Source organism: Bidens hawaiensis, unplaced genomic scaffold (assembly GCF_021521415.1).
Source record: "Bidens hawaiensis isolate Kalapana, Puna unplaced genomic scaffold, B.hawaiensis_p1.1 tig00081168_1, whole genome shotgun sequence".
Classification (NCBI taxonomy): domain Eukaryota; kingdom Viridiplantae; phylum Streptophyta; class Magnoliopsida; order Asterales; family Asteraceae; genus Bidens; species Bidens hawaiensis.
The window spans coordinates 27,594-38,528 of NW_027503768.1; the positions used below are offsets into that span (position 1 = coordinate 27,594).

Genomic DNA, 10,935 nt, shown 5'->3' on the forward strand with positions numbered 1-10,935 from the left:
ACTGCATCCGAGAGGAAGATGAATCTTTGCTAGACTTCATCACTCACTTCAACTCAAAGAAGCTGAGTATGGGCGCTATTAGAGAAGATCTTGTTCGCGCTGCTTTCATCCAGGGCGCGAAAGATCCAGAGCTCATCCGCACCTTAAAGGGTAAAGACGGCATGCCATCCACATGGGATTCCATCATGACAGCAGCTAAACGCTTCGCGGAAACGGAAAAGCAACTGGGTAGAGATCTTCCCCAAAGCACAAACCTCTACACCCAGAAAACAAGAGAAAACAACGTCCTTACCGCCCGACTAAACAAAAAGAGGAAGCTAGTTATTTGGCAGTCAAGGGTAAACTTTGACACCTCATCCGGCTCGCACCCTCGGTTAGGCGGAAAGGACAACATGCAGTCGTCGAACCGGAACTCCAGATGGACGCCACTCACCAAAAGCGTCACCGACATATTCGCCACTGAGAGGCTCCCATGGCCAGAGGCTTCAATTATCCGACAGCGTCCAAACGCTGATCAAAGCAAATTCTGTGACTTCCACAGGACAAGAGGCCACACCACCGAGGAATGCTTAGACTTGAAGGACATCGTCGAAGCATTTGTCAGAGATGGGACGCTCACGCACCTCGTGGCGTAATGAACGCTGAGCAGGCTAATGCGTGTTGAACCCCAGTTGGGAAAAACACGAATGAAACTGCAGCTTCAATGTTGGAGACTACATACTGCGTAAACAACGAGATTCCGAACCAAGTGCATATCGGCTCGAAAGGCTCGATGACACTCCCATCCCAAGAACATGGAAGGGAGCTCAATTACACAGGCTGCATGTAGATCAATTCCAAACTTGTAAAGAAAAGGCCCAGAGCCACTTCTAATGGAAATGATTCTCCTTATCACATTGACGCTGATGATCTTACATTTATAAACTTTCCACACTGATATGCCGGTATTCACCGCATAAATAAGTGGGGAAGTAAGTCGTTGCGTGTGGACAGCGGCAAAACCCGCATAAACACAAAAAACGGCAAAAATTTCAAACAGATGACAACCTTCACGCAGGTCAGTTATAGGTAAAGTTTGGTCATCCCACTAAATGAAAGTGCCGGTCCTATCCGCACAATCATGATAGAGGAAACTGAACTTTAACCTATTGACAGCTGCGCGCCGAAAGGTTTAACTTATTCAAAACACTGATATGCCGGTATTCACCGCATAAATAAGTGGAGACGTCGTTGCGTGTGGACGGCGGCAAAACCCGCATAAACACAAAAAACGGCAAACCTTCACGCAGGTCAGTTATAGGTAAAGTCTGGTCATCCCACTAAATGAAAGTGACGGTCCTACCCGCACAATCATGATAGAGGAAACTGAACACTAACCTATTGACAACCGCGCGTCGAACGGTTAACTTATTCAAAACACTTGGAAAATTGCTGTTAAACTAAAGTATGCACGAGCGAATCATATATTGTTTATGCGGCAAAACAAGTGCCAAATTAAGCTATAATATGCATGAGCAAGTCATATAACGTTTATAAAGCAAGTCATCCAGTGAAATTGGCGGTCCTACCCGCACAAACATTTATATTTCATAAAAAATTCAAACATTACAATGGCCGGGTATCTACCCGCCTACAGAAATATAAATCTATCCTAACGGTGGGAAGGGATCTCAAGGTTTAAACTTCAGGACCACTCCCTCCAAACCCACTTGTACCCGCACCATCAGTTGGCTGTGGCGGTTCAAGGAAAGTCTTGAGAATGGTTAGCCCATCATCAGCAGCAGCAATTTTGTTCACCTTCTCCACCACCGGATGCGGGAAGGCAGCATACTGGTTCACTGCTTGGTCATAGGCAGCTTCGGTGTCCACATCATAAAGAGGGAAGTTGGAAGGCGGGATGCCCTTCTCAACAAACCCCAGACCAAGCAGAAAACCAGCCTTTTCCCCATCCTCATGGGAAGCGTTGAGGGCTGCGCTCATGGCATCGTCATAAGATGTGTTCGTGAAGATCCGATGCACAACCTACAACAAGAAAAAATACAAAGTATCAAAACCTTTTCTAAGTACAAAGAAAAGCGTAAAGATATTATGAAGCTACGCATACCTGCGACAACGCTTCTCGTAGAAGCCATTCCTTGGTGATCAGAGCCTCCGGGAGGGCAGCTTGAGCTTGGTTACGGGCGCGTTTGGTTTCATTCTTGTTAAGGTTGGCAAGCAACACTTCCTTAGCAGCAGCCTCTTCAACGCCCTTTAGCTTACGCTCAGTGTGGTCAAGCATACCCCTCTGATCCAAGATCTCTTGGAGCTTCTTGGCGTCTTCCATAGCCAAAGCATCATGAGCCTGCTGAAGCCTCTCTAGTTTGGCTTTAAGCTCCTCATTTTCGGCGTGCAGAGGTTCAGCAACGGCTTCAGCCTTGGTGGCCCTCTCGGTCGCGTTCCGCGCAGTTTCCTTAGCCAACCGAAGCTGTTCGTTAACAGCTTGGGTAGCCTGGGAAAGGGCCTCGAGCCGGGCCTGCACTTCAACCTCGAGGGCCTTGAAGGCCTTTTCCTTCTCCGCAGCAATTGCGGAAAGTCTCCTGTTCTCCCGGATAGCCCGCGCCTGAGCCACTTCTTGGATACGCGCAGCCTTTAACTTGTCGTTTTCACGACAAAGCAACTCGAGCTGCATCCGGGCAAGGAGAATCCGAAGCTCATTTTTCAGCCTACCCTCCTGGTAGCTAGACATGGCTTCCCCCAACGCGCCACTTGGGGCCGCGTGACGCGCCCACTCGACGCAGTCCACAGCCGTCCGAAGGGTTGTTCCCCGGCGGATGTTCCACCGTGGAACATACACCTCATTCGAATCCGACACTGCAAAAACAAAAAGCAGTTAGAAAAAGATGATAAAAATATAAAAAGGCCAAAATAACCCTACGCACCTGTAGGGTCGACAACAGGCCGGTAGCCGCCAAACCCATCACCCGAACCTAACGGATAACCATCCAAGAGGTCAGGCAGATGGGAAGGAGGCAGAGATTGGCTAGAAGCCCCGAACATACCTGCTGAACCGGCCGGGGACGAGGTAGTCGCCGGTGCCGGAGGCACGGTTGAAGCCGCCGCGGTAGAGACCATCGGAGGTGAACTCACTGGAGGTGAACTCACAACCGTGGCCGCCGCTGCGGAGGAGCCCGCGGAAACAATCACCGCCGGCTCAGTGAAGGATTCCGTGAAGATCACACTGACAGCCGGCGGGGATGATGTTACAGTTGGAACAGTTGCCTCAACAGAATGAGCAACTGAACCAACACTTGAAACAGGCGCGGCCGCCTGGGTCACCGCCTCGGGTAGGTTGACCAAACCTACCGTCATGGGTCGAGAGACGCTCCTCCCCGCTCCACTCTGGAATGCGGTAGCATCCACGCCTGCATGAAGACGAGATATTAAAAACAATGGCGGAAAGAATTGCGGGTAAGATTAATTTACACTTACGAGTTTTCTTGAGCTTGAAGGTTCTGATAGGCGGGGACGAACCCGAGGGAGCCGGCCTCCTCACGCCGGTCACCGTCGTCGTACTGGGCGGATCGGAGGTGACAGCTGTCTCAACCTCCGAGACAGTTGTCTCACCACCACCAGGATTCCCCTCCGCCTCCTCACTTTCGGTCTCCGACTCAGACCGGTTCCCCTGATCGGCAGTGGAGGCAACCTTCGCCTTGCCCTTCACGCCGGCAGCTTTCTTCTTCCTCGCGAAGAAAGGACCATCTGCGGATTCCTCATCAGAAGATGACAAAATTAGAGGAATTCCAGCAGAGGTTTGAGCATATGAGTGGGCGGGGGTTAAAGAAACCCTTACCCGGCCGCGTGGCGCTCAAAATCTCGTGGCCCGGCGGGTAGACCTCCACGAACCTATCCGCCGTTTGCTCCAAGATGGGCAACTCGTTCTCGTCGAGAGCACGAGTACCCAGCCGAGCGGGACCACCGCTCTCACGCGGTTGCAGAAGCGATTGCAAATTGTTCCCCTCTGAAAATAAACAGAAGCAGTTAGAAGAAAAACCCTAAATCAGCAAAAAGATATGAAGCATACCATAAGGGATAGAGTTCAAACCGTATTCGAGGACGATGGGAACTGTGGCGCCTCTGCCCCAGCATCCTTCCATACCCGGCTCATCCCAAGCATCACCATCCCAGACTCCGCAAAGCGGTAAATCGGAGTCTGGATCTGGGAGATCTTGGCGAACCATTCCGCCTCTTGGTAATTGGAGGCGTGAAGGCTAGGGAGCGCCCTCCCGTTCTTAAACGTCATCGCAATGGGGACGACGCGAGCGGAGACATAGAAAAACTCCCGCTTCCAAGAACGAAGACTGCGCTCGGTAGCGCAGATCTTCAAACCCTTGATCCGATTGACCAAGGTATACCAGCCCTGGATGCACCTCCAAGAGTAGAAGGTCATCAGGCGGTCGACGCGGGGCTCAACGCCCAGAATATGGCACACCCCATTCAAAATGGCGAACCTTTGCGATCGCCATCGGGTGCACCTCCGTTAGGTGTACACCGTGTCTCTCCAAAACACGGTACACAAACTTCGTCAATGGGAACTTCAGATTCCCATAGACGAAGAATGCAGCATACACCCCTATCTTGCCCTTGGGGGCATCATACACCGTCTGGTGAGACTCAGGAAACTCAGGCTCGAAAGGCTCGAGCATGAACTTCTTGACGATGTACTGGTACAGGTCGACGGAAAGAGCACACTGGCACTCGCCAGCAGTACTCTTATCATCCTTATCAGACGCGGACATCGGATTCTCGGTGTATACTTCGGACTCCTCGGCAATAGCCTCAGGATCACGAATGGAAGACATGTTTTGGAAGATGGAAAGAAGAACGATTTCAGGAGAATGCTCGACAAAAGTTAGAGTATTCGCCGGAAATCGCTTAGAAGAAGAAGTGAAACTGTGAATTGAGATGCATCCTCTCCTCCCTTTATATACTCATCGCAATGAATGCGATGAATTTAATGCGGGAGAGACGGAAAAGCGCAGGTGCAATGAAACTATGACACGTGGAATATGCAAGCTGGCAACAACTGTCGACAGGACGCGCGCCGTAAACTTCGCGGCCACGCGCCCGAAAACTTGCGCCCAAGCGCCTGAAAAAGCGTCTGGAATGACCATATACTGTCACGTCGCCATAACTTCATGCACGTCCTGAAACTGTCGGAAGAAACCGTCAGACCACGCTGACGTCCCTTCAACAGTTGGACTGTTCTTATCCTTTCACCAACTCTTCGAATTTCAAAAAGATTCAAAAGTAAGCGGGACTATACCCCTTACCTTGGCAACCAAGTAACTATAAGACAGGTGCGGGTACAGTGTCAAGGCAAAACCCTTCACATACTTCACCTGCTGGGAATTGAAGCCAAGAATACCTCGGCAACCAAGTAACTATAAGACGGGTGCGGGTACAGTGTCAAGGCAAAACCTTTCACATACTTAGCACCTGCAGGGAATTAACGCCAGGAATACCTTGGAAGTAAAGTAACTATAAGACGATTGCGGGTACAGTGTCAAGGCAAAACCCTTCACATACTTAGCACTCTGCAGGGAATTGAAACCAAGAAGGATCTTCTGGGCCATGCTTGCGGAAACGGAAATAACATCCCCGCATAGCGGGAACGTTGAGAACTAGATTGTTTGAAGCTCCAAGATGGAATTGGTTGTTTAACATAATTGATTACTATGTTCAAAACTACCAAAACCTCATGGAGAATCTACACAAGTGGAACTCAACGCTCCTGACTTGCGAGGAGGTTACAGACCTACCCGCATCATACCCAAAGATCAAGCAGAAAAGTCGGGAATTTCTGCACGTGACATTAGGACTTCCGCGGGAAGAATCCCCATGGAAAACCTTAAAACTAAACCCTTTTCAAAACCCCTTGCTTAAGTCCAAAAGTTCACCTCATTAACAATTCATGAGAAGAACATTGGACTGGGGGGACTTGAAGAGGTAGGTCCCAGCAGAGCCCAGTTGGACCCGCAAGACTCACCTTGAACAGGGACGTCTGCGCGGTTGGACCCGCAAGACTCACCTTAAACAGGGACGTCTGCGCAGTTGGACCCGCAAGACTCACCTCGAAGAGACGTCTGCGCAGTTGAACTCGCAAGACTCCTGAGGGACGTCTGCGCAAAGACCAACTGGATCCGCAGGACCAACCATGCTCAGAGACGCGACGTCCTTACGCGCAGTACGCAAGCTGTTCCCGCAGGAAAAGCCTCCCAATGGTGACGTACTCCGCCTGTTCCCGCAGCTACGGATACTAGCCATCAGGGAAGGCTACCCGCGCAGCAAGGCTACACGCACAAGGCACTAACTCAAATAATTCAGTAATGTCACCTGAAGAGGGAATGAGCAAGCCGGGAATACTCCCGCCCAAAGCCGGGAATTCTCCCGCCCAAATGAGCTAGTCCGTACGATACTGGAGGATCTTTTGTACTGTACCTGCCAAGGTATGGACAAAAGAACTGACCAAAGCTGCGACAGCTCACTGACAACAGTACGACGGGCAGCACGCTCTAGTACTTAAAGTCACTATCAGCCGCTGCCTACTCACCAACCCCTGTCGGGGCACGTCCATAGCCTGCAGTTGGTGGAAAAGGAATAGTACACAGCCGGCCTGGTCACTATCAGCCGCTGCCTATCCACCAACCATCAGCATGGCACGTGCGTAGCCCACAGTTGGTAGAACAGGAATACTATTCAGCCGGCTGTACCTGCTTGGAAACCTACCTTCGGCTATAAATACTCCAACACCTTGGAACGGTATAATCATCTTCTCTCTAGCTATTTCTCTTAATATACACTTATATTCAAGAGCAATCTAGTCTGATTCTCACGCCGGAGGGTGGTCACAAGGAGGTACCCCTCCTTCTCAGTGACGAGCTCACGGTGTCTGTTTTGCAGGTCATCAGAACAACCATCTTTGCCGGAACTAACCCTCGTGGGAAACATCTATTTAACCCCCAGATTATCCGTAATCTGCCCGGGGTCGATTAGTGTTTCTTCAAAATGTCTTATATATAACAGCGGTAGCCCATGTGCTGATGCTTAAGTATTGACATGCATATTTCTTTAAGATGGTTATTTGAGCAAGGTGCATTTATTACTGTTAAGAGCTTCAACACAGAGCGGATGAAGCAAAACCTTGACATCTTTGGTTGGTCTTTGACCGAAGAGGAGTTAAACAAAATTGACCAAGTTCCTCAGCACAGAGCTGTTTATATGAATAAAAGAATTGTGATTGAGCATAACGATGTATTGGCTGAGATCGACGCAGAGCTTGATTGAAGAAACAATATGTTATGCATATTTTTCAGTATATCACCCGTTTGTTATTGTATGCTTATTTACATATAGCTATTGCATAACACAGCAATAACTACTAAACAAGTCTTTATAAGTTTTATGCATGTTACATTTGTTGGAATTTATTTACTGATGTAGTTTATGACTATCCTATATATAAATTAGTTTAGTTAACAAGGTATAATTATTAACCAATTAGGAGTAAAGTGTTGGTTTAATCTAGCTCTTGTCAAAGTATAGACTATAGTTAATATTAGTTAGTGTCGTTGGGGTAGAATATGTGGTTTGGAGGTTACTTATAAAAATGTTTTAAAGTAAATAAATAAATGTCATTTTGTTCCCTAAAATTTGATCACTTACGCAACTTTAATCCACAAACTTTTTTTATAAGATAAATATTACGTGTTTAACCATTTCAATATGCTTTATTAATAATAACTTATAAAATGGGTAATTTAACTCATATTTTATTAAAAATATAAAATTGTCCATTTAGCTATTTTTTAACTAGACTTTTTTCCCTATTTTCTTTTTTTGCTAACTTTCATATTTTAATGACTTTTTGTAAAGTTTTAACTGTTACGGACAAAAAGACAGAAAATGAGAAAATTCTCAAAATAAGCGTTTATGAAAACGTTTTTCATGTTTTAGGTGTCATTTGCAAGAAACTCACAAAATAGGTATTATAAACTAGTCGTGACAAGTAGTTTATGATTACACACGAGTAGTTTGTAGAACCAGTTAAAACTTGCCACGTGCTCTTAAATTAACCGTAATGAGCAGATTCACTAATCATTTACTCGTCACAATTAAATAAGTTCTATGCCTCGTAATCAACGACCACGAGTAATTCATACGTCATTTAGTCGCGGTGACTAGTTAGTTGGTTTGCATTCCCTACATGAGTAGCTTATTAGTAGTTAACTCGTCGCGACTAGTTTAACCTTACAATCTACTCGTCACGTCTAAAGAACTTATGAATTACTCATGGACGTTGATTACGAGACATAAAACTTATTTAGTCGTGACGAGTAATGATTAGTAAATCTGCTTGTTATGGTTAGTTTAAAAACACGTGTCAAGTTTTAATTGGTTATACAAACTACTTGTCACGACTATATTATAATACATATTTTGGGAATTTCTTGCAAATGACAACTAAAACCTAAAAAACGTTTTTATAAACACTTATTTTGGGAATTTTCCCCATTGTAAATTATGTAATTTTTTTTGTTTATCTATTTGTTATATTTTAGTTAATCTATTTTACTAAATTTTGTTATATTGCTATTTATTTAAATAAAAACTATAAAAATAAAATATTATATAGTATTGTGAAATTCTTATTTAAAGTAAATGTAAAAGTAAGTGATAATGTGGAAATGTAAAGATGGTTTATAAATGTGTATTGTTGGAGTAAAATTGTGATTTTTAAGAAAGCTGATACGACGGTGATGTGTTTGGTTTAAATAAAAAAGTACTGAAGATGGTCACAGTAGTTGTTATGTGTCTAACGAAAGTGTTCTTGTCATTATGCATGACGACCATTCATTTGAACAGAACCCATCATTTAGTCTACAAAAATATCAAGACATGTGGGCATGCATACGTCCCCATTAACATTATTTAAATTAACAAACATCACTATATCAACATGCAACTTGCAAATGAAATGTAACCAAAGAAACAAAGTTTAACTAGAACAATGACAGGCATTCCCACAATGACAATAACCTCTTCTGATGGTCCACGACCCATTCCACATATCGGGTTGGGGACCGGGACTGTGACCGCAACAGGTGATGCGGTGAAAGCGGCTGTGCTTGAGGCCATCAAGGCCGGTTATCGCCACTTTGACACGGCCACATTCTACGGCACCGAGAAACCAGTTGGGGAAGCCATTGCGGAAGCTTTGAAAGCGGGTTTCTTGAAGTCTCGAGAGGAGGTTTTCGTTACGACGAAGCTGTGGTGTAACTCGAACGAGCGTGATCTTGTTTTACCGGCCTTGAAGAAGAGCCTCCAGTAAAAACTTTCATGCTTTTTGAAATCTATATATGAATAGTTAAATACAACACACTTTTAGGCTCAAACCAGATTAAAATGTAAAAATTTGTTTCGGTATTTATAAGGGGCCTAAAAAGTCATTTTGTTGGTTTTATTATTTTGGTTTGAAAATTTCGGGTTGAACATAAACAATGCAAGTAAGGCTATGTGTAGTGGAGAGACTACAAAATGAGGCGATTTACGTCATGTGACGCCCAGTCATCAAATGATAAGTATTTGTTTTGAAGGTGTAATGGTGTTGTACTCCTATATGTATATATAATAATAATAATAATAATATACACACACATCACACGCACAACGCCAACGACAAATACCCCCCCCTATCACCCCACAATTCGCCCAGGGGGCGGTGTTTGCGCCCCTATTCGCCTAATTAGTCGTCCATACATATGGCCTAATGAATTTGGGCTTCAAGCTAGCTTTTGTGCCTAATTTTTATTATAAATTAATGAATAATTGATTCTTACATATCTAATACTAAAATTTTGGACTTTACCATTTATTAATTTCATATAAATTACTTAAAATCGTTTTTTTTGTTTTGTTCCAATGAGTTTGGTTCTTTTGGCCTTTTCGGTTTAGATTGCAAAACTGAAAATTGAACTGAATCGAAAAATCAGTTTTTCGAAAAACTCAAAACAAGTTGTTGGCTTTTAACTGGTACAGTATTTCAGTTCGGTTATGTTGGTTATTAGCTATTCACGGTTTATGGATAAATATAGGAACTAGGGACAACCTAGCTATATATTAATGAAGGATTTGGGACAATCTATGTATAAACTATTGACAGTTCATGGATTAATGTAGGAATTTGGGACTAGAGTATGTGGATCTCTATCTGATACACTGGCCAATCAAAATTAACTATGAGCATGTCAAAATACCGGTTCCAAAGGAGTTGGTGACCGCAATCGATCTCAAGGGCGTTTGGGAAGCAATGGAGGAGTGTCAAAATCTCGGACTTACCAAATCCATCGGTGTCAGTAACTTCTCTTCTCAAAAGATTCAAGACATTCTTTCGTTTGCCAAAATTCCTCCTGCTGTCAACCAGGTGATCGATCATCCACTCTTAAACCTCATATCATATTATTTTCTAGACATGGCAACATATTAACATTTGATCTTTAAGTCCATTAATTGTATGACTAACGAACGGACCAAATTTGAAGGTTGAGATGAACCCTCGTTGGCAGCAAAAACAACTCAATGAATTTTGCAAAAAGAATAACATCCTCATCACCGCCTACTCGCCTCTAGCTTCATTCGGCAATTTTTGGGGAAACAATAGTGTTGTCGAATGTGATGCTCTCCAAGATATTGCTAAGTCCAAAGGGAAGACTACTGCTCAGGTATATGTATATACACCACCGCGACATGAATAGGATCACCTCACCATTTCGAAATTAATTAATATATACTTATTCATGAACTATGATGTTAAAAACTTAAAATCAATGATCTAACTCTAATATATATTCAACTATGTTATCCTATTTAATGTAAGAAGCTAATGTTATGTTCATGTCA

The 10,935-nt window shown here is 44.4% G+C and overlaps 1 pseudogene across 1 annotated transcript; it reads left to right on the forward strand.

Annotated features, from left to right (window-relative positions):
* Positions 1-8,950: 8,950 nt before the first annotated feature.
* Positions 8,951-10,790, forward strand: LOC143607323 (D-galacturonate reductase pseudogene; annotated as a pseudogene). Its single transcript, XR_013148944.1, has 3 exons — positions 8,951-9,363; positions 10,216-10,459; positions 10,578-10,790. The product of XR_013148944.1 is annotated as a D-galacturonate reductase pseudogene (transcript).
* The last annotated feature ends 145 nt before the right edge of the window (positions 10,791-10,935 follow it).